Source organism: Chiloscyllium plagiosum, unplaced genomic scaffold (assembly GCF_037043375.1).
Source record: "Chiloscyllium plagiosum isolate Xiang-an unplaced genomic scaffold, Cpla_swu_hap1 HiC_scaffold_44, whole genome shotgun sequence".
Taxonomy (NCBI): domain Eukaryota; kingdom Metazoa; phylum Chordata; class Chondrichthyes; order Orectolobiformes; family Hemiscylliidae; genus Chiloscyllium; species Chiloscyllium plagiosum.
The window spans coordinates 61,425,464-61,446,917 of record NW_028270182.1 but is presented as its reverse complement, the minus strand read 5'-3'; the positions used below and the strand labels follow the sequence as shown (position 1 = coordinate 61,446,917).

Sequence of the window (21,454 nt, the reverse complement as noted above, 5' to 3'; positions counted from 1 at the left end):
GGTTTGGACTCTGACTAAGAGATGGAACATCGAAAAGTCAGGGGAAAATACATTAGCCATCGAGGGCAAGTTTCCTATTCAGAATATCCAGGGGCACAGATGAGGGAGGGAAAAGACTTCAGGTTTAAAGTCCATTTATTTCAATGCATGAGGCCTGACTGGTAAGGCAGATGAGCTCAGAGCATGAATTAGCTCTGGGGACTGGGATATTATAGCCATAACCGAAACATGGCTGAGAGAAGGGCAGGACTAGCAGCCCAGTGTTCCATGATACAGAAGCTACAGGCGGGACAGAAGGACAAGTAAGTGAGGAGGGGAGTTGACATTTTGATAAGGGAGGACATAACAACAGTGATTAGAAAGAGTCTTAAAGAGTCAACAAATGAGGCCACATGTTTAGAACTTAGAAACAAAACAGGGGTGGTCTTTCTGTTGGGATTGTATTATAGACCCCCAAATAGCCGGCAGGTACTAGAGGAGCAGATGTGTAGAGAGATTGGCGATAACAGTCGGAATAATGCAGTTGTATTGGTTGGAGACTTTAATTTTCCCAGTATTGACTGGACCACCCAGAGAGTAAAAGGCCCGTACTGAGTGCAATTTGTCAAATGTGTCCAAGAACGTTTCCTAAATCAAGATGCAACTTTAACAAGGACCAACTCTACTCAGACGGGTGCAACACTGGACCTCCCCTCAGAAAACGTGGTCGAGCAAGTGACTGAAGTGTCAGTCAGAGAGCACTTTGTGTCCAGTGACCACAACTGTCTTAGTTTTAACATAGTTATGGAAAAAGTTCAGACAGGTCCACAGATTAAGGTGTGAAACTGGAGCAGGGCCAGATTTGGGGCCATGAGGCAGGATCGAGCAGAGGTCGATTGGGTGAATTAAAAATAACACAAAACCAGGTTATAGTCCAACAGGTTTATCTCACAGCACCAGCTTTCAAAGTGCAGGTGATCATCCTAAAAGATGAAAACTTAAACTAAATGTGTTTAGTATTACATTCCATTACACTGCAATCCTGTTGCTGTAAATTCTGTGCCTTATGATTGTGCTCCACAACCACGTGATGAAGCAGTGAACCAAAACCAATCGCTCCCAAATAAACCTGCTGGACTGGAAGCTGGTGTTGTGTGATTTTTAATATTGTCCATCCCAGTCACCACCGGCTCCTCCACATCATGCTACCGTCAACTGTTTGAAGGAAAAGGAATGACTGGCAAATAGAAGCCTTTTAAAAGTGTGATATTAAGAATCCAGGGCAAATTTGTCCCTGTTAGAGTGAAGGGAAAAGCTGGCAGGTTTAGGGATTTGTGGCTTATGAGGGATATTGAAGTTCTGGTCTGGAAAATGAAGATGGTATACATTGGATTTAACCTTTCTGAATCTACCTTACCTACCTCACCAGACTGATTGACACAATCAATCTGTGAATACCCTACAATCCTCTCAGGTCCCTACAGCATTCCGATCTGTAGAACCCGCTCCAATGCCTATGACTCATCCAATCCAGTTCCTATAAGATTCCCTATCTGTGTGACATCTAACCGTCGCCAGCACCCACCCTATCAATACAAGCTCCTCCAGTCTCTCTATCTATCCAACCATCTCTATAACCTTCTCCAGCTCTTACACCCCTATCTGTGTAAACTGCACCCTCCCCTACAACCCTTCCCACTTGACCAAACTAATGCTGTCAGGTTACTAATGCTTCCTTATCTATGAAACTGTCTCCAACCAAAATTGCCCTTGTTATCTCCTGGAAAATCTGTCCGATTCCACATCCTCCATGTCTAAATAACCTGCAGAACCTAAGCCTTCCTGTATCTATAAACATCTACTGTCACGACTACCCTCCATAAGTCTGTATGTTCTTCCCATCTGTACAACCGTCTTTATCTCTGTCATCTGCTCCGTTCCCTAAACAATCCCTTCCTGTGTAAACCTCCCCAACCTAACAACATCCTTATCTCTGTAAAGTACACCATCCTCCCAACGTCACCATCTCCATGAAACCCCTGTAGGCCCTCCAGCTCTCCAAATTTCTGTAACCTCTTGTGGCTTGATGGCCTTCCCTTCCTGTGAAACCAGCCCCCAGTCCCCAAAAGCCTCCCAGTCTGGGTCATCTGCTCCAGCTCAGAATATCGCTGTCTCTGTAAGCTCCAACACTCCTGGTAACCCTTCCTATTTGTGTCTCTTCATTCAGATCCTATCCTCTCCAGCTTTCCGAAACCTCTTCCTGCCATCATAACCCTCCCTATTTAGAACATGGAACAGTACAGCACTGTGCAGGCCCTTCAGCCCGCGATGTTGTGTTGATCTTTTATCCGACTCTAACCTGTGAAGGTTTTCTGCAGACTCCTGCAGTCTTAAACCCGGCCTATTTGGTAAATTCCTCCAGTCCCGACAACACTCAAGTGCCTACAAGTCCCTTCTTCAAGTCCCAACAATCCTCCTTAGCGCTGTGACCTCCTTTATGAGCATCAATTCTCAAAATTACCGAACCTATTTTGGTCACTGCAATGTTGCTAATATCTGCAAAACGCGCCAGTCCTGATATCTCTCTCTTTCTCCATAACATCCACCTTGTTCCAGTGCCTTTCTGAGGAACACTTCAGAGAATGGGAGATTTGTAGAGTCCGGTCGTTGTACAGAGGTAGGAAGGGCTGCTGAACCTGGAGGGTGGTACTAATGTAGGAAGGGACGTGGATCCTGCAGGAGGTGAGAGGGAGCGGGATTTATAGGACCTGTAGGATGGGTCTGAGAACGTGTTGTGAAACCTGAAGGATGTTACAAATTGAACCACAGATCTTTTTTGACTGGACTATTGGACTGATCTTGATCCTAATTCTGGACATCTTTACCAGAACGGGTGAGCACAGCTTCAGGTTCCCAGGCTGGGAGATGTGAGTTCAGATGTGAATCTATTTGCCTATTCTGTCTGTGTGCCTGACACTGACCTGGTGCTGCTCTGGTAGAAAGCACTCTAATTGTATCTGGTAACCTCCAGATCTACAAGACTGACCAGGGCTTACCTCATCAAACTTCGTTTGGAATGTTCTGTATTTTAATATTTTTTAGTGGCAGTTACATGAGATGCAGTAATCAGGGAGTTTCCATTTTGAGAGAATTAAGCTTTTATCATTGACCCTGACCCATGTAGTGGAGTATTGTGGATTCCGTTGTTATCTGCAGACTGTCACTCAGAGGATTGGAGAAGCAGGGAATCTAAGTGCACATGGTGTTGGCTTGGAAGAGTTTGAATTTGCCAGTTAATGTCGGCTAGGACACAGTGTTCCTGGAGGATGTATAACTATGTAAATACCACACCGACTGGTTCAGGGGTAAGTGCACTTGGCCCTAAGCACCAGGATCTGGGAACCCTTATGCTATTTGTATGTGGGGCTTGGCACCAGACTGGGTGAGAGTAGTTCCCTGAGTAAATGGCAGGTACGGAGCTTGGGATCCTGCTGCTGTGTTTGACCTTGTGCCATATCGTTATCTCCCTCTCATGAGTGAGCGTGTCATGTTCTCCAGTCCTGACAGTGTCCACTCCCTGTAAACCCTTCCAGCTGTTGAACATCTCCCTTCTCTCTCACTCCCTCCATCGCTTCTAACGTGGCCTTCATCTCGTATCTCCTGCAGTCCCAACGGACCTTGCTTTTTGTTATCGCATTGCATTGCTTTGAGCTGTGTGGGAACAAACCTGGAGTAGGTTTGGGTCAATGAGAGAAAGGTAACTCCCCTTTCTCCACTTGTGTCAAACAGAGACTGCTTGTTTGTATCTCCCCCATAAGAGGAAGGAACCATCCTTTCAGCATCCACCCTGTCCATTCCCCTGAGGATCTGTACATTTTAATGAGGACAACTGTATTCCTGATGACCCTCAGTGACACAGCACCAAAGTAACATGTTTACTTTCCTCTATTCTCTGCGACCACTTCCATTTGCTCTGTCCCTCCCTCATTCTGAAACCTTCCCCAAGTCTGGACAGTGCTCCAAACCACTAATTACTGAGAAGGCACCACCCTCCCTACTCACACTCCTACAATCCTCCTTATGTGTGTGTGAACCCCTTCAGCTTCTCCAGTCCTTCCAAATTATTGCATCGCCTACAGACCTCACCATCTCTGTATCTTCCAGATACTACATTTCTCCATGCCTCTGCAAACTGCTCAAGCCCCTCCAAATCTGCCTATCTCTGCAAATTCCTGCAGTTCCACAAAACATCCCTCTCTGTGGCACTTCCACCAGAGACCACTACCCTCCATATCTCTGTAATCCATGCTGATCCCTCTATCTCTGTTCCCAGCTTCAGTCCCGACAATCGTACATCCATGTTCAACTTCATCAAGTCCCTGTAATCCCCCTGTGGAATCACCAGCACACCTTGTAACTCTCTCATGATCTCTGACTGCCTGCAGTAATCTTTGTAGGGCCAGGTCATACCTCAAATCTCATTGAATCCTTTGAGAATGTGACAAAACACGTTTATATCTCATGGGATAAAGGGAAACCTGGCTGTCTGGATACAGAATTCCTGGCTCACGGAAGGCAGAAGGTGATGACGGATGGAAAACACTCAGCCTGTTATGCAGGAATTGGTTCCTGGACCTCTGTGTTTTATGATTTTTAAAAAATTACTTGAATGTGGGATTGGAAGAGTGAGTTAGTAACTTTGTCAATGTCATGAAGGTTGGTGGAGTGGTGAATAGTGTGGAGGGCTGTTGTAGGTTGCAATGGGACATTGATATGGTGTCGAGCTGGGCTGAGAAGTGGCAGATGGAGTTCAATCTGGAAAAATGTGAAATGATCGAATGCAGAATAGTGTTCAAGGCAGGATATTTAGCAGTGTGGGCGAACTGAGAGACTTTGGGGTAGATGTCCAGAGAGCCCTCAGAGTTGCCACACAAGTTGATAGGGTTGTGAAAAAGAAAGATGTTGAGTTGGCTTTCATTAGCTGTGGGATTGAGTTTTAAAGCGGTGAGGTTATGCTGCAGCTCTATAGAGCCCTGGTTAGACCCCACTTGGAATATTGTGTTCAGTGCTGGTCCCTTCATTACAGGAAGGATGTGGAAGCTTTAGAGAGGGAAAGAGGGGATTTACCAGGATGCTGCCTGTACTGGAGATCATGTCATATGAAGAAAGGTTGAGGGAGCTACGGCTTTTTTTCATTCGAGTGAAGAAGGGTGAGGGGTGACTTGGCAGAGGTGAACAAGATGATGAGAGGCACAGAGAGAGTGAATAGTCAGAGAATTTTTTTCCTGTGGCAGAAATGGCTATTACAGGGGGTGTAATCTTAAGGCGACTGGAAGATGGTTAAGGGGAGATTTCAGAAGTAGGTTCTTTGAACAGAGAGTGATGGTGGGTGCAATGCACTGCCAGCTGTGGTAGTAAAATTAGATACATTAGGGACATTTTGTAGACTCTTGGATAGGCACATGGATGATAGTAAAATGAAGAGTATGTAGGTTAGTTTGATCTTCCAGTCATAGAGATGTACAGCATGGAAATGGATCCTTCGGTCCAACCTGTCCATGCCGACCAGATATCCCAACCCAATCTAGTCCCACCTGCCAGCGCCCAGCCCATATCCCTCCAAACCCTTCCTGTTCATACACCCATCCAAATGCCTCTTAAATGTTGTAATTGTACCAGCCTCCACCACATCCTCTGGCAGTTCATTCCAGACATGTACCACCCTCTACGTGAATAAGTTGTCCTTTAGGTCTCTTTTATATCTTTCCTCTCTCACCCTAAACTTATGCCCTCTAGTTCTGGACTCCCCGAACCCAGGGAAAAGAATTTGTCTATTTACCCTATCCATTCCCCTCATAATTTTGTAAACCTCTATAAGGTCACCCCTCAGTCTCCAATGCTCCAAGGAAAACAGCCCCAGCCTGTTCAGCCTCTCCCTGTAGATCAGATTCTCCAACCCTGGCAACATCCTTATAAATCTTTTCTGAACCCTTTCAAGTTTCACAACATCTTTCCGATAGGAAGGAGACCAGAATTGCACACAATATTCCAACAGTGGCCTAACCAATGTCCAGTACAGCCGCAACATGACCTCCCAACATCTGTACTCAATACTCTGACCAATAAAGGAAAGCATACCAAATGCCTTCTTCACTATCCTATCTGTGGGCGGCACGGTGGCACAGTGGTTAGCACTGCTGCCTCACAGCGCCTGAGACCCGGGTTCACTTCCCGCCTCAGGCGACTGACTGTGTGGAGTTTGCACGTTCTCCCCGTGTCTGCGTGGGTTTCCTCCGGGTGCTCCGGTTTCCTCCCACAGTCACAAAGATGTGCAGGGTCAGGTGAATTGGCCATGCTAAATTGCCCGTAGTGTTAGGTAACGGGTAAATGTAGGGGTATGAGTGGGTTTCGCTTCGGCGGGTCGGTGTGGACTTGTTGGGCCGAAGGGCCTGTTTCCACACTGTAATGTAATCTAATCTAATCTATCTGCGACTCCACTTTCAAGGAACTATGAACCTGCTTTCCAAGGTCTCTTTGTTCAGCAACACTCCCTACAACCTTACCATTAAATGTATAAGTCCTGCTAAGATTTGCTTTCCCAAAATGTAGCACCTCGCATTTATCTGAATTAAACTCCATCTGCCAGTTCTCAGCCCATAGGCCCATCTGGTCCAGATCCTGTTGTAATCTGAGGTAACCCTCTTCGCTGTCCACTACACCTCCAATTTTGGTGTCATCTGCAAACTTACTAACTGTACCTCTTATGCTCGCATTCAAATAATTTATGTAAATGACAAAAAGTAGAGGGCCCAGCACCGATTCTTGTGGCACTCCACTGGTCACAGGCCTCCAGTCTGAAAAACAACCCTCCACCACCACCCTCTGTCTTCTACCTTTGAGCCAGTTCTGTATCCAAATGGCTACTTCTCCCTGTATTCCGTGAGACCTAACCTTGCTAATCAGTCTCCCATGGGGAACCTTGTCGAACGCCTTACTGAAGGCCATATGGATCACATCTACTGCTCTACACTCGTCAATACTTCTTCAAAAAACTCAATCAAATTTGTGAGACTGGAGTTCCCACCGACTAGCCCGAATCAGTCTTTGCCTTTCGAAACGCATGAACATCCTGTCCCTCAGGATTCCCTTGAACAACTTGCCCACCACCGAGGTCAGTCTCACCGGTCTACAGTTCCCTGGCTTGTCTTTCCCGCCCTTCTTAAATAGTGGCACCACGTTTGCCAACATCCAGTCTTCCGGCACCTCACCTGTGACTATCGATGGTACAAATATCTCAACAAGAGGCCCAGCAATCACTTCTCGAGCTTCCCACAGAGTTCTCGGGTACACCTGATCAGGTCCTGGGGATTTATCCACCTTGAAGTGTTTCAAGACATCCAGCACTTGCTGCACTATAATCTGGACATTTTGCAAGATGTCACCATCTATTTCCCTACAGTTTATATGGAAGATATAAACTGTAGGGAAATACTGCAAATGTAAATACTGATGCAAAATATTCAATTAGTATCTCCCCCATTTTCTGTGGCTCCACACAAAGGCCGCCTTGCTGATCTTTGAGGGGCCCTATTCTCTCCCTAGTTACCCTTTTGTCCTTAATATATTTGTAAAACCCCTTTGGATTCTTCTTAATTCTATTTACCAAAGCTATCTCATGTTCCTGTTTTGCCCTCCTGATTTCCCTCTTAAGTATACTCCGACTTTCTTTATACTTTTCTAAGGATTCACTCGATCTGTCCTGTCTGTACCTGACATATGCTTCCTTCTTTTGCTGAATCAAACCCTCAATTTCTTTAGTCAGCCAGCATTCCCTATACCTACCAGCCTTCCCTTTCACCCTGACGGGAGTATATTTTCTCTGGATTTTTGTTATCTCACTTCTGAAGACTTCCCATTTTCCAACCATCCCTTTCCCTGCGAACATTTGCCTCCAATCAGCTTTTGAAAGTTCTTGCCTAATACTGTCAAAATTGGCCTTTCTCCAATTTAGAACTTCAACTTTTAGAGCTGGTCTATCCTTTTCCATCACTATTTTAAAACAAATAGAATTATGGTCGCTGGTCGCAAAGTGCTCCCCCACTGACAACTCAGTCACCTGCCCAGCCTTATTTCCCAAGAGTAGGTCAAGTTTTGCCACTTCTGTAGTAGGTACATCCACATACTGAGTTAGAAAATTGTCTTGTACACACTTAAGAAATTCCTCTCCATCTAAACCTTTAACACTATGGCAGTCCCAGTTGATGTTTGAAAAGTTAAAATCCCCTACCATAACTACCCTATTATGCTGACAGATTGCTGAGATCTCCTTTCTTATTTGTTTCTCAATTTCCCTTTGACTGTTGGGGGGGTCTATAATACAATTCTAATAAGGTGATCATCCCTTTCTTATTTCTCAGTTCGACCCAACTACCTTCCCTGGATGTATTCCGAGAATATCCTCCCTCAGCCCAGCTGTAATGCTATCCCTTTTCAAAAATGCTACTACCCCTCCTCTTTTGCCTCCCTTTCTATCCTTCCTGTAGCATTTGTATCCTGGAACATTAAGCTGCCAGTCCTGCCCATCACTGAGTCATGTTTCTGTAATTGCTACGAGATCCCAGTCCCATCTTCCTAACCCTGCCCTGAGTTCATCTGCCTCCCCTGTTAGGCCCCTTGCATTGAAATAAACGCAGTTTAATTTATTAGTCCTACCTTGTCCCTGCCTGCCCTGACTGTTTGACTCACTTCTGTTCTCAGCTGTACCGCCTCAGATTGATCTCTTTCCTCACTATCTCCCTGGGTCCCACCCACCCCCCCACCTTAATAGTTTAAATCCTCCCAAGCAGTTCTAGCAAATTTCCCTGCCAGTATATTAGTCCCCTTCCAATTTAGGTGCAATCCGTCCTTCTTGTACAGGTCACCTCTACCCCAAAAGAGATTGCAGTGATTCAAAAATGTGAATCATTCTCCCATACACCAGCTCCTGAGCCATGCATTCATCAACTCTATCCTCCTATTCCTGCCCTCACTAGCTCGTAGCACTGGGAGTAATCCAAATATTACTAACCTTGAGGACCTCCTTTTTAAATTTCTACCTAATCTCCCTTCAGAGTCTCAACCTTTTCCCTTCCTATGTCGTTGGTTCCAATGTGGACATTGACCTCCTGCTGGCCGCTCTCCCCCGTGAGAACATTCTGCACCCTCTCTGAGACATCCTTGATCCTGGCACCAGGGAAACAGCACACATTCTGCTTTTCCTCTGCTGGCCACAGAAACGTCTGTCTGTACCTCTGACTACAGAATCCCCTAACATAATTGATCTCTTGGAAGCTGACGTACCCCTCATTGCATTAGAGCCAGTCTCAATACCAGAAACTTGACTGTTTGTGCTACGTTCCCTTGAGAATCCATCACCCCCTACATTTTCCAAAACAGCATACCTGTTTGAAATGAGTATATCCACAAAAGACTCTTGCTCTAGCTGCCTTCCTCTCTTATCCTTCCTGTAGTTAACCCATCTATGTGACTGTATGTGAGTCTTCCCCCCCCCCCCTTTCTATAACTGCCAACCATCACATCCTGTTGCTGTTGCAAATTCCTCATCGCTTCTATCTGTCTCTCCAACCGATCCACTCGATCTGAAAAGATTCGCATCCAACAGCATTTGTGGCAGATATAATCCGCAGTAACCCTTAAACTCTCTTTATACTCCCACATCTGACAAGAAGTACATATCACTGCAAAGGCCATTTTTGCTCCTTCACAATCTACAGACCCAGAAAATAACACCGTCTTATTCCCCCACAAACACTGCCTCGGTTAAATTAATAGCTATGGCTTATATTTTAAGTTTAATCAAGAGACTTATCTCCAAAAATATGTCATCAAGAAAGAATGCACTGTACCCACTAGTGCAGCCTTTCTCTTGGACAGACTTAAAACAACAATTAATTCAATTAATTTATCTGATTCTGCGCTGTGGACTTCGCCCAACATTTCCTCCACGATTAGATGTGAATTTCACTGTTTGTTAATTTTCCCAGATGCACTCCGATGTCCAGCGATACACGAATTCAAACAGCAAAAGGGGTAGCTGTGCAGGTTCTCTCTCTCTCTCGCTCTCTCTCTCTCTCTCTCTTTTTCTCTCTCTTTTTCTCTTTTTCTCTTTTTCTCTCTCTCTTTCTTTCTTTCTTCTCTCTCTCTCTCTCTCTCTCTCTCTCTCTCTCTCTCTCTCTCTCTCTCTCTTTCGCTCTCTCTCTTCCCCCCCCCCCCCTCCTTTCTCTCCCCTGCAATATCCTCACCAAGTGCTTCCTTTGTCTGCTCTTCTCCCTTTTAAACTGCTGTTGTTTTGACTTTATTTTCCAAAGTTCCAAAACAATGCAACAGCATATAAAACAGTAACTGCTGCTCCGGGATTTCAAGGAAATCATCTCCACCACCTAAAATACCTCAAAAAAAGGAGCAGCTCTTAGAGCCAGCACTTTTGTTCCCATCCTCCATCTTGGATTAGGATAAAAGGTTGGCATGGCATCATGGCCGAAGGGTCTTCTGTTGTTCTGTTCTGTGTTCTACGTTCCGTGTGGTAAACTGGGTTATAAGCCCAGAGATGGAAATGTGTTGCTGGAAAAGCTCAGCAGGTCAGGCAGCATCTAGGGAACAGGAGAATCGACGTTTCGGGCATTAGCCCTTCTTCAGGAATCCTGAAGAAGGGCTAATGCCCGAAACGTCGATTCTCCTGTTCCCTAGATGCTGCCTGACCTGCTGCGCTTTTCCAGCAACACATTTCCATCTCTGATCTCCAGCATCTGCAGACCTCACTTTCTCCGAATAAGCCCAGATCATTGTAAAAGGATATGGCATTCAGGAGGAGCAAGTGAACTGGATACACAATTGGCTTGATGATAGGAGACAGAGGGTGATGGGAGGCAGTTGTTTTTCTGACTGGAGACATATGACCAGCGTTGCAGTGGGTCCCATGTAGTTTGTCATTTGGATAAATGGTTTGGATTGGAATATTGGTTTCCTGGTGACACTGGGTGACACTGAAATTGGTGGTAAAGTGGACAGTGAAGAAGGTTATCTGTGATACAACAGGATGAACAGTACTGCTGGGGTAGTGGGCTAAAGAATAGCAGATGGAGTTTAATTAGATTCAATGTGAGGTGTTCCATTTTGGTGAAACAAACCAGGGTGGGACTTGTCCAGTTAATGTTCTGTCCCTGGGTAGTGTTGTCAGTCAGAGACCCGGGGTGCAGGTACCCAGTTAATTGAAAGTGGTGTCACAGGTAGACAGGCTGGTGAAGCAGACATTTGGGATGATTACCCTCATTGGTCAGAGCATTGAGAGTAGGAGTTGAGATGTCATGGTGTGGCCACAGTGAAACCATTGTTGATCAGTAGGAAGAATTGATCTAGTTCACTTACCTCCTTTAATCTAGAACATCTGACATTCTAACATGGCTGACATATGAACCTAGACCCACAACAGTATGGCTGACTCTGAGCGACCCTCTGGATAATTAGCAGAAGGGCAATGATTCCTGGCTCAGTGACATCCTCATCCCATGAATGAATAAATGAAAGTTACACACCTGCCTTTCCTACCTGTACAAACCCCTCCCTCTGCAGCAATCTTTACTGGCTTTGTAACACCGTTCAGGCCCTGACCACTCTCTGTAACACTCTCACCACCTCCAGCACTGTCACCTCTCCCTATTCCTGTCGTGTCAATGATTCCCCTTCCCACTGCACTCCTCCTGCTAGCAGACCCTCTGCAATCCCTTTAAAACTTACTCCTAAAACACTCTCTCACTTCAGGATTTTAAGTAATTTTTGGTGATCTTCTCGGCCTGATAATCTAATATGATCCATTTTGTCCTGAGTGAGGGACAGGTGGGGATTTTTTGCTGAGGTTTGTCTGTTCCTTTTGTTAAATGTTTTACACTGTTTCTTCAAATGTTTTCTACTGTTCATTTACAGACACATGTTTCAGTCTGATTAGCCTGTTTACCTTGGTCAGTTCTCCTGTCAAACTCATGCCATTGGCTATTTTTGTTTCCACTTGTAGCTTGTCCTTTCTGTGAGTCACTTTAAAACTTTTTATTTCTTTAAACGACACTTTATCAAAATATCCCAGAGGATCTTTCTGTGTGATATTACTCATTCACTAAGTTTCATCAGAAATCGGTCGGTCTGAGGTAGTTATGCCCCTAGCCAGTTGCAGAATATGTTATTCAAAGATACACAGAAAAAAGATCTCCGCACTCCCTTCCAATATCATTGTTATCATTGCGATTATCTCAGATTACATGAATATTGAAGTTTCCCAAAATTATCATAATGTGTTTATTTTTAAAAATTCCAATTGATTCCTGTTTAATGCAGTGATGAGCAATGAAATGCTGTTCGGTGGCTAAAACTGTTCTGCTTCTTGTGTCCTTGGCAACTAGTAGCCAGAATTTACATTCAGACACGCTCTACTTCATGATCTGCGGCCAAATGCTTTCACTGTAATATCTTTGTTATCCATTACTGTTAAAGTTGTCCATTTGCCTGAATTTGCACAAGATTGTGACCATTGAATATTTGTGTTCGCCCTGTAACCACATCTCTCTGGTGTCAAAGTCTCATTTATCTCTGTGTCACAAATCCATCTACCTTATTGAAGAGACTTTGTGCATTTGACAAAAACACATAATTTACTTTTCCCCACAATTCCCTGTCACAGCCCAAGTCGCTGATTTGCCACTTTAGTCCAGCTTTGTCCTATCCTGTTCTTTTCTGATAGTTTTCAGCCACATTGCCACGCTGCTCCAATGCTTCACCTTTTCTCTTTCGATTTGGAAAGCTCCTTTCACCTGACCCCGTCCCTGCATCCTGTCTGTCAATTTATAGCCCTGTCCATAAACCTACCAACATGATTGGCCAGGACACTGGTCGCAGCACAGTTCCATTGGGACCATCCTAATGGATTATATTTTAAATCAGGTATGGGATTTTGGTGTCTCTGGCTGACCAGCCTTTCTTGCCCAGCCCTAGCTGCCCTTGAACTGAGTAGCTTGCTCGGCCATTTCAGAGGGTAATTGAGAGGCAAATACTTTGCTGTGGATGTGTGGTGCAGACTACGTGAGGATGAGCAGATGTCCTTCTCAAAAGGACAAGTGTTTGGGCTTTTTTTTGTACATCAGCAATGGTTTCATACGTATTTATGGATTGTTAATTACCATTTTTAAAAAAAATGTTGATTTCAAATTTCTCCATTTCTGATGGTGGGATTTAAACCTGCCACCCCTGAACATTATCTGAGGTTTGGCATACATGCTCTCGCAATAATACCACTAGGCGATCACTTCGCCTGCTCAGTCGTTGCTCATCCCTGAGCACTGATACATCATGAAGTGCATCATGAAGCTAAACCCGTTCTTCTACACACTCGTTTGATCCTGAAATTATTCTGAACTCTGGTGATATCACTCATATCTCTCCATGTGGTCTCCCTCACTGTGTGCATCTAATTGCTGCCTCTGTCAGCGTCTCTCACTCTTGCAGCTACTCCAGATCTTGAGCCAACTGAATTCTCCACTCCAGAGGGACACAGCAGCACAGGCCAGGGATGGAGACTGGGATTTTCCAGATATCTGTGGGACACAGTATCATTCTCCCTGTGTAACCCTCACTGCATCAGTCTAATTTCCCATTCTGTCTATTTCTCTGTCTCCTGTAGGTACTCAGGAAGGTCCTGACTCAGTAGACTTCCCAACTGCTGGGTGTCTCGTCCATCACCACATTGAAGACGGTTTGTCAGCCAGAGAGACAAAGGGCAGGGAGATCTGGAGCCTTCAATAAATCCTGCAGTGAGGTAAGATCACTCACAGTACACACAGCAGAGAACAATGAGAGGGCTCCAAACATTGGCTAACAAGACATGACATGGATACAGTGCTGGAGAAGAGCACAGTACAGACACACCCCAGGCTCAATCACCGCCCCTAATGTAACTCACTTTGTACTAAGATAGCATCGGGAATTTACAGTTATCAATCCAGACCTGTGCTGTCTAAGTGAGCATCAGTATAACAAAGGGGACAACAGGCCTCCCACATGAGGGTGGGACTGCTGCCTGGGATCTTTCTGTTCTGCGCTCCCTCTCCAAAACTGTATCTATGGCATGTCTCATTGACCAGTGTCTTCAAAAATGTGTAACTCCTACATCAGTTCCAGTCCCTGTAACCTCCTCCCTTCCCTTTCTTCCCTCCACATATTTGAAATGTTCTGCATACCAGACTACCAGCCCTATCGCTGTAACTTGCTTCAGTGTCTATAACATGCCTTATCTCGGTCGTCTCCTCCTCCAATAACTGGAGACAGAGGCATGCAGCACGGAAACAGAACTTTCGGTCCGACTAGTCCGTGCTGACCAGGTTTACCAAACTGAATGATTCGCTTTTGCCTGTGTTTGGCCCGTATCTGTTCAAACCTTCTCCTCTCCATGTACCTACCCTAATGTCTTTTCCATGTTGTAATTGTTCTTGTTTCTCCTTGTGACCCTGGCAGTTCATTTCGACTATGCACCATCCTCTGTGGATAATGTTGCCCCTTAGCTCCCTCTTTAAATCCTTGCTCTCTCACCTCCAGTTTATACCCTCTAGCTTTGGACTCACATACCCTTGGCTATTCTCCTATCTCAGGGCCCGCAAGATTTTGAAAACATTGATAAGGTCACCCCATAGCCTCCTCTGCCTAAGGGAAATATTTAGGACATTGTTACAAATATCTCAACTCATATCAAAGTGCTGGCCAGTGACGGCAAATGTGCCAAATGCCGCTTTCACCATCCTGTCCCCATGTGAAGCCACTTCCAAGGAACAATGTAACTGCAGCCCTTGGTCTCTCTGTTAGACAACACTGCCCAGGGCCCTGCCATTAACTGTGTTAGTCCTCCCTGGTTTGACTTAACAAAATCTACCATCTGAATTCAACTCCATCTTTCATTCCTTGGTCCACTGGCTCAGTTGGTGTTCACTGCCCAGTATAACATTAATTTGATCATTCACAAAATTACTAACAATGACTCCTATATTCTCAACCAAATCGTTTATGTAGATGATGCACATCAGTGGACTCAGCCTCGGTCCTTATACTACATTGCTGGTCACAGGCCTCTAGTCTGAACAACAACCCTCTCCCACTACCCTCTGTCTCCTACTGTCAAGCCAATTACTTATCCAGTTGGCTAGCTCTCCCTGATCCTATGTGGTCGAAACTTACCAACAAGTATATCATGCTAAATCCTGTCAAAGGCTCTGCTGACGTTGGTGTGGACAATGTATGGTCACCACTTCAAAAAAGCAATCAAATTAGAGAGACCTGACTTTGGACGCACAAAACTGTGCTGACTGTCTTTCATCAATCCTTGCCTTTCCAAATGAATGTAACTCCAGTCTGGCAGAATCACTTCCACAATTTACCCATCACTGAAATCTGGCTAATTGGTGTTTAGTTCCATGGCTTTCCATTGCAGCCTTTCTTAAATAATGGAACAAAACCATATTCCTGTCATAGTTGTACAACATGGAAACTGACCCTTCAGTTGGTACCAACCATAATCTCAAACTAAACTCAACCCAGCTGCCTGTTTCTGGCCCATATCCCTCTAAACCTTCCCTCTTCCCGTACTTAAACAAATGTCTTTTAAACATTGTAATTGTACCCACATCCACCCCTTCATCAGGAAGTACGTTCCACACTTCTCCCACCCTCTATGTAACAATTTGCCGCGGGTCTTTTTTTGAACATCTCTCTCCTCTAACCTTAACAGTGTGGCCCCTCCTCTTGCGACTCTCCGATCCTGCAGAAAAGGCAACTACCGTTAACTCTATCTATATCCCTCTCTTTTTCATAAACTTCCATAAGGTCATCTCTCAACCTTCAGGCTCCAGTGAAAAAAGACTCAGCCTGTCCAGCCATTTTCCAGAACTCAAGCTTTCCAAACCCAAGATGTCCTAGTAAATCTCTTCTGAACCCCTTGCAGGTTAATAATATCCTCCCTATAACTGGACGACCAGAACTGGACAGAGTATTGCAGAAGAGGCCTCAATGTCCGTCCAATCTCAACATGACGTCCCAAATCCTACACTCAATGGACTGAGCAATAGTCAGGCATGCCAAGCACTGTCTTATTCATCCTGTGATGCAACCTTCAAGAATTATGTAGCTGAACCTGGAGTTCCCTCTGCTCTAAAACACTAACCGAGGCCCGAACATTAATTGTATAAGCTCTACCCTTGTTTGTTTTACCAAGTGCATTACCTCACATTTATTCAGATTGAATTCCATCTGCAGTTTTTCAGCCCATTCACCTACATCGTCAAGATCCCTTTGTAATGTTAGCAAACCTCCTTTTCTGCCCACTATTCCACCCTCTACCCTTCCAGCACATCACACATGGCTGTCAATGGTACAAATATCTTTGCTAGGGGCCCCACAATTTCTTCCCTACCATCCCACAATGTCCTGTGATACACTTAATCAGGTCCTTGGTCTTTCCATACCTTTGTGTTTTAAAACCTCCAGCACCACCTCTTCTATTACATGCACTCTTTTAAAGTCATAGAGGTGTACAGCAGGGAACCAGACCCTTCGGTCCAACTGATATGCTGACCAGAAGATCTAAATAAATCCAACTCATTTACCAGCATTTGGCCCATGTACCTCATAACCTTTGTCTTTCATATACCCATCCAGATACCTATTAAATGTTGTCATAGCATCAGTATCTGTTACTTTCTCTCTCAGCCCATTCCATACACATATCACCATGTGCATGAAAAAGCTGTTCCTTCATTCCCTTTACAACCTTTCCCCTCTAAACTTAAGCTTATGCCCTCTACGGTTGGACTACACAATCCCTTGGAAAAATACCTGAATGTTTACCAAATCCGTGCCCCTCATGTTTATATAAACCTCTGTCAGGTCACCCCTCAGTCTCCGATGCTCCAGTGACAGTATTCCCAGCTTATTCACCAACAACCCGGGCAATATCTTGTTAATCTTTTCTGAGCACTTTCAAGTTTCACAGTATCATTCCTATAGCAGGGAGACTGGAATTGCAGAGAACTCCAATTGCGGTCTAATGTATTGCTCTTATTCCCTGAGTTCCCCAGTCTTTGTCCACAGTAAGTTCTGGAGGGAAAAAGTTGTTGAGGGTCTTAGTAAATATCCTGCAGTTTCAATCATCAATTGCCTCATAGGCCTTTAAGGGCACCTATTTTGTCCTGAGTTACCCATTTACTTTAAATATATATATAAAATGACTTTTGGATTTTCTTTCTCCTTCTCTGCTGAGGCTATTTCATGTCCCCTTTCTACAGTCCTGATTTCCAAAGTATATTCCTACAGCCCCTGTGATCCTCAGGGATTCCCTTGGTCCAGCTGGCTATACCTGACATGTGCCCCCTTTTCCTTGACCAGACCCTCAATAGACAGCCAGTGTTTCCGAGTGCTGTCAACATTGACCTGCACACAAACAGGAACATGCTGGCGCTGAATGCTCACTTTATCTCACTTTTAAAATATTCTCACTAGCCAGACTTCCCTTTCGCTGCAAATAGACTCCCCAGTCACCCTTTGAAAGTTCCTGGCTGATACGATCAAGATTGGGCTGGCTCCATTTTATAACTTGAACTTGTGGACCAGGCCTGTCCTTTTCCATCGCTGTTTTCAAAACTAATAGAACTGTGGTCGCTTTGGGAAAATCTTTTCCCACTAACACCTCAGTCCCTTTCCCTACCTTATTCCCGAAGGGGAAGTCAGGTTTTGCCCATTTCTGTTTTCAGGCCATTTACATATTGATTGGGAGTTTTCTGGAACTCAATTCCCAAATTCCTCCCTTGCAAACACTGAACACTGTCAGTCCCAGTCTCAGTTTGGAAAGTTTAAAAACCCCTATCATAACAGCCCGATTATTATGATTGATATTTGAGATCTCCCCACATATTTGTCCCTCAGTCTGCCACGGATTATTCGGGGTCAGCAGTACAATCGTGTCGGTACAAAAGTGATGGCCCATTCTTATTTCTCATTTCCACTAACATAGCTTCACTGGGCGATACCACAGGAATATCCTCTCTAAGTACTGCTAGGATGATTCTTGCAATCAAAACCCACCACGACACGTCCTCTCTTGCCTCCCTTTCGATGCTTCCTGTAGCATCTCTACCTTGAAATAATGAGCTGCCAGCCCTGTCCCTCCCTCATCTGTTTCTGTAATCACTATAATCTCCCTGTCCCATGTTCAAATCCATGTCCTGAGTTCATTTTCCTTAGCTGTCAGGCCCCTTGCAATGAAATAAATGCAGTTTAATCATCAGTTTCCCCCCATTCCCTGTTATGTTCTTGCCTGCATTGTCTGTTGAAATTGCTGTCTTTAACTTGTGTACCAGCCTCAATTTTCTTTCCTCCCTCTGACTGTTTCAGGTCCAACACCCTGCCAGACTAGTTTATATCATCTCAAGCAGCTCTAACAATTCGTCACAACAGGATATGTGCCCCCCTCCCGCTCCCAGTTCAGGTGCCTTCCTCCACTCTGTCTCACTGTGTTTACACCTACAGGATCTATGGATTTGTCCCCTCAGGTCCCTGTGTTCCTCAGTACTCTGCAAAAACCAACCATTCATTATGTCTGTCCTTCGCTTATCATCCTCCCATAAGGTATGACCTCACATTGTTCAGAACTAAACTCTGCTCAGATTATCATCTGATCGTCATCAGACTGTAGCAAGAGACCATCCCCCTCACTGTGAACAACATATTCATCTTTCATGTCATTTGCAAACCTGCAAATAATTTCATAGAACATAGAAGAATACAGCGCAGTACAGGCCCTTCGGCCCTCGATGTTGCGCCGATCCAAGCCCACCTAACCTACACTAGCCCACTATCCTCCATATGCCTATCCAATGCCCGCTTAAATGCCCATAATGAGGAGAGTCCACCACTGCTACTGGCAGGGCATTCCATGAACTCACGACTCGCTGAGTAAAGAACCTAACCCTAACATCTGTCCTATACCAACCCCCCCTTAATTTAAAGCTATGCCCCCTTGTAATAGCTGATTCCATACGTGGAAAAAGATTCTCACTGTCGACCCTATCTAAACCCCTAATCATCTTGTACACGTCTATCAAGTCACCCCTAAACCTTCTTTTCTCCAATGAAAACAACCCAAGTGCCTCAGCCTTTCCTCATACGATCTTCCTACCATACCAGGCAACATCCTGGTAAACCTCCTCTGCACCCGTTCCAGTGCCTCCACATCCTTCCTATAGTATGGCGACCAAAACTGCACACAATACTCCAGATGCGGCCGCACCAGAGTCTTATACAACTGCAACATGACCTCAGTACTCCGGAACTCAATTCCTCTACCAATAAAAGCCAGTACGCCATATGCCTTCTTCACCGCACTATTTACCTGGGTGGCAACTTTCAAAGATCTGTGTACATGGACACCAAGATCCCTCTGCTCATCCACACTACCAAGTATCCGACCATTAGCCCAGTACCTCATCTTTTTGTTACTCTTACCAAAGTGAATCACCTCACACTTAGCTACATTAAACTCCATTTGCCACCTTTCTGCCCAGTTCTGCAGCTTATCTATATCCCGCTGTAACCTGCCACATCCTTCCTCACTGTCTACAACTCCTCCGACTTTCGTATCATCCGCAAATTTGCTCACCCAACCTTCTAACCCCTCCTCCAGGTCAATGGTCCCAAAACAGATCCTTGCGGAACACCGCTAGTGACGGCACTCCAAGATGAACCTTTGCCATCAACTACTACCCTCTGTCTTCTTCCAGCCAGCCAACTCCTAATCCAAGCCTCCAACTCACCCTCCATGCCATACCTCCGTATTTTTTGCAGTAGTTTACCATGGGGAACCTTATCAAACGCCTTACTAAAATCCATATACACCATATCTACCGCTTTCCCCTCATCCACCTCCTTAGTCACCTTCTCAAAGAATTCAATAAGGTTTGTGAGGCACGACCTGCCCTTCACAAAACCATGCTGTCTATCCTTGATCACATTATTCCTATCCAGATGTTCATAAATCCTGTCCCTTACAATTCTCTCTAAGATTTTGCCCACAACAGAAGTGAGACTCACCGGCCTATAGTTACTAGGGTTATCCCTACTCCCCTTCTTGAACAAGGGAGCCACATTTGCTAGCCTCCAATCTTCTGGCACTACTCCTGTCGTCAACGAGGACATAAAAATCAAGGCCAATGGCTCTGCAATCTCCTCCCTTGCTTCCCAGAGAATCCTAGGATAAATGCCATCAGGCCCTGGGGACTTATCTATTTTCACCCTTTCCAGAATTTCCAACACCTCTTCTCTACATACCTCAAAGCCATCCATTCTACTTAATTGTGACTCAGTATTCACATTGACAACAATGTCCTGTTCCTGATTGAATACTGAAGAAAAGTATTCATTCAGTGTCTCCCCAATCTCTTCAGCCTCCACACGCAACTTCCCACTACTATCCTTGACTGGACCTATTCCTACCCTAGTCATTCTTTTATTCCTGACATACCTATAGAAAGCCTTAGGGTTTTCCCTAATCCTAACAACTAAGGACCTTTCATGTCCCCTCCTTGCTGCTCTTAGCTCTCTCTTCAGGTCCTTCCTGGCTACCTTATAACTCTCAATCGCCCCAATTGAACCTTCACGCCTCATCTTTACATAGGCCGCCCTCTTCCATTTAACAAGGGATTCCAATTCCTTATTAAACCACGGCTCCCTCACACGACCCTTTCCTCCCTGCCTGACGGGTACATACTTATCAAGGACACTCAATAGTTGTTCCTTGAACAAGCTCCGCATATCAATTACGACCTTGCCTTGAAGCTTACTTTTCCAAGCCACACATCCTAAGTCATGCCTCACCGCATCATAATTTCCCTGCCCCCAGCTATAACTCTTGCCCTGTAGTGCACACTTATCCCTCTCCATCACATCTTTTGCTTTCACCTCGAAGTTATTATTCCACAGACTAACCAGCAATGGTCCCTGCACAGATCCCTGTGGTACACCCGCTGGTGAAAGAAAATCCAAGATGAAGATGTTTATCCACGAAGTTTGTATCCAATTTACCAACATGCCTTGAATCCATTCGGATCTTCCCTTTTGGACCAGCCTTCCTTGTGAGACCTTGTCAAAGCCTTATTCAGGTCCACGTAAACCACATCATCTGAACTGCCCTCCTCAATATTTTGAGAGACCATTTAAAAAAATGCAACTGAATTCCTCAGACAGTATCTTCCTCTGCCAAATCAATGATGACTCAGCCGAGTTGATCCCTGTCTTTTCAAGTGCTAATTCATTTTCAGAATTGTTCCCAATAATTTCCCTCCCCCTGCTGTCAGACTATCTGCTCTGGAATTACGTGGCCTATCCCTGCTGCCCTTCT

General features: G+C 45.0%; 1 long non-coding RNA gene across 1 annotated transcript in view; it reads left to right on the top strand.

Annotated features, from left to right (window-relative positions):
- LOC148137416 (uncharacterized) overlaps positions 1-21,454 on the top strand; it is a 107,042-nt gene that overhangs the window by 38,249 nt on the left and 47,339 nt on the right. Inside the window, exon 6 of the long non-coding RNA XR_015754341.1 lies at positions 13,703-13,837. This is a non-coding gene — a long non-coding RNA (uncharacterized LOC148137416). The remainder of the gene's footprint in view (positions 1-13,702; positions 13,838-21,454) is intronic.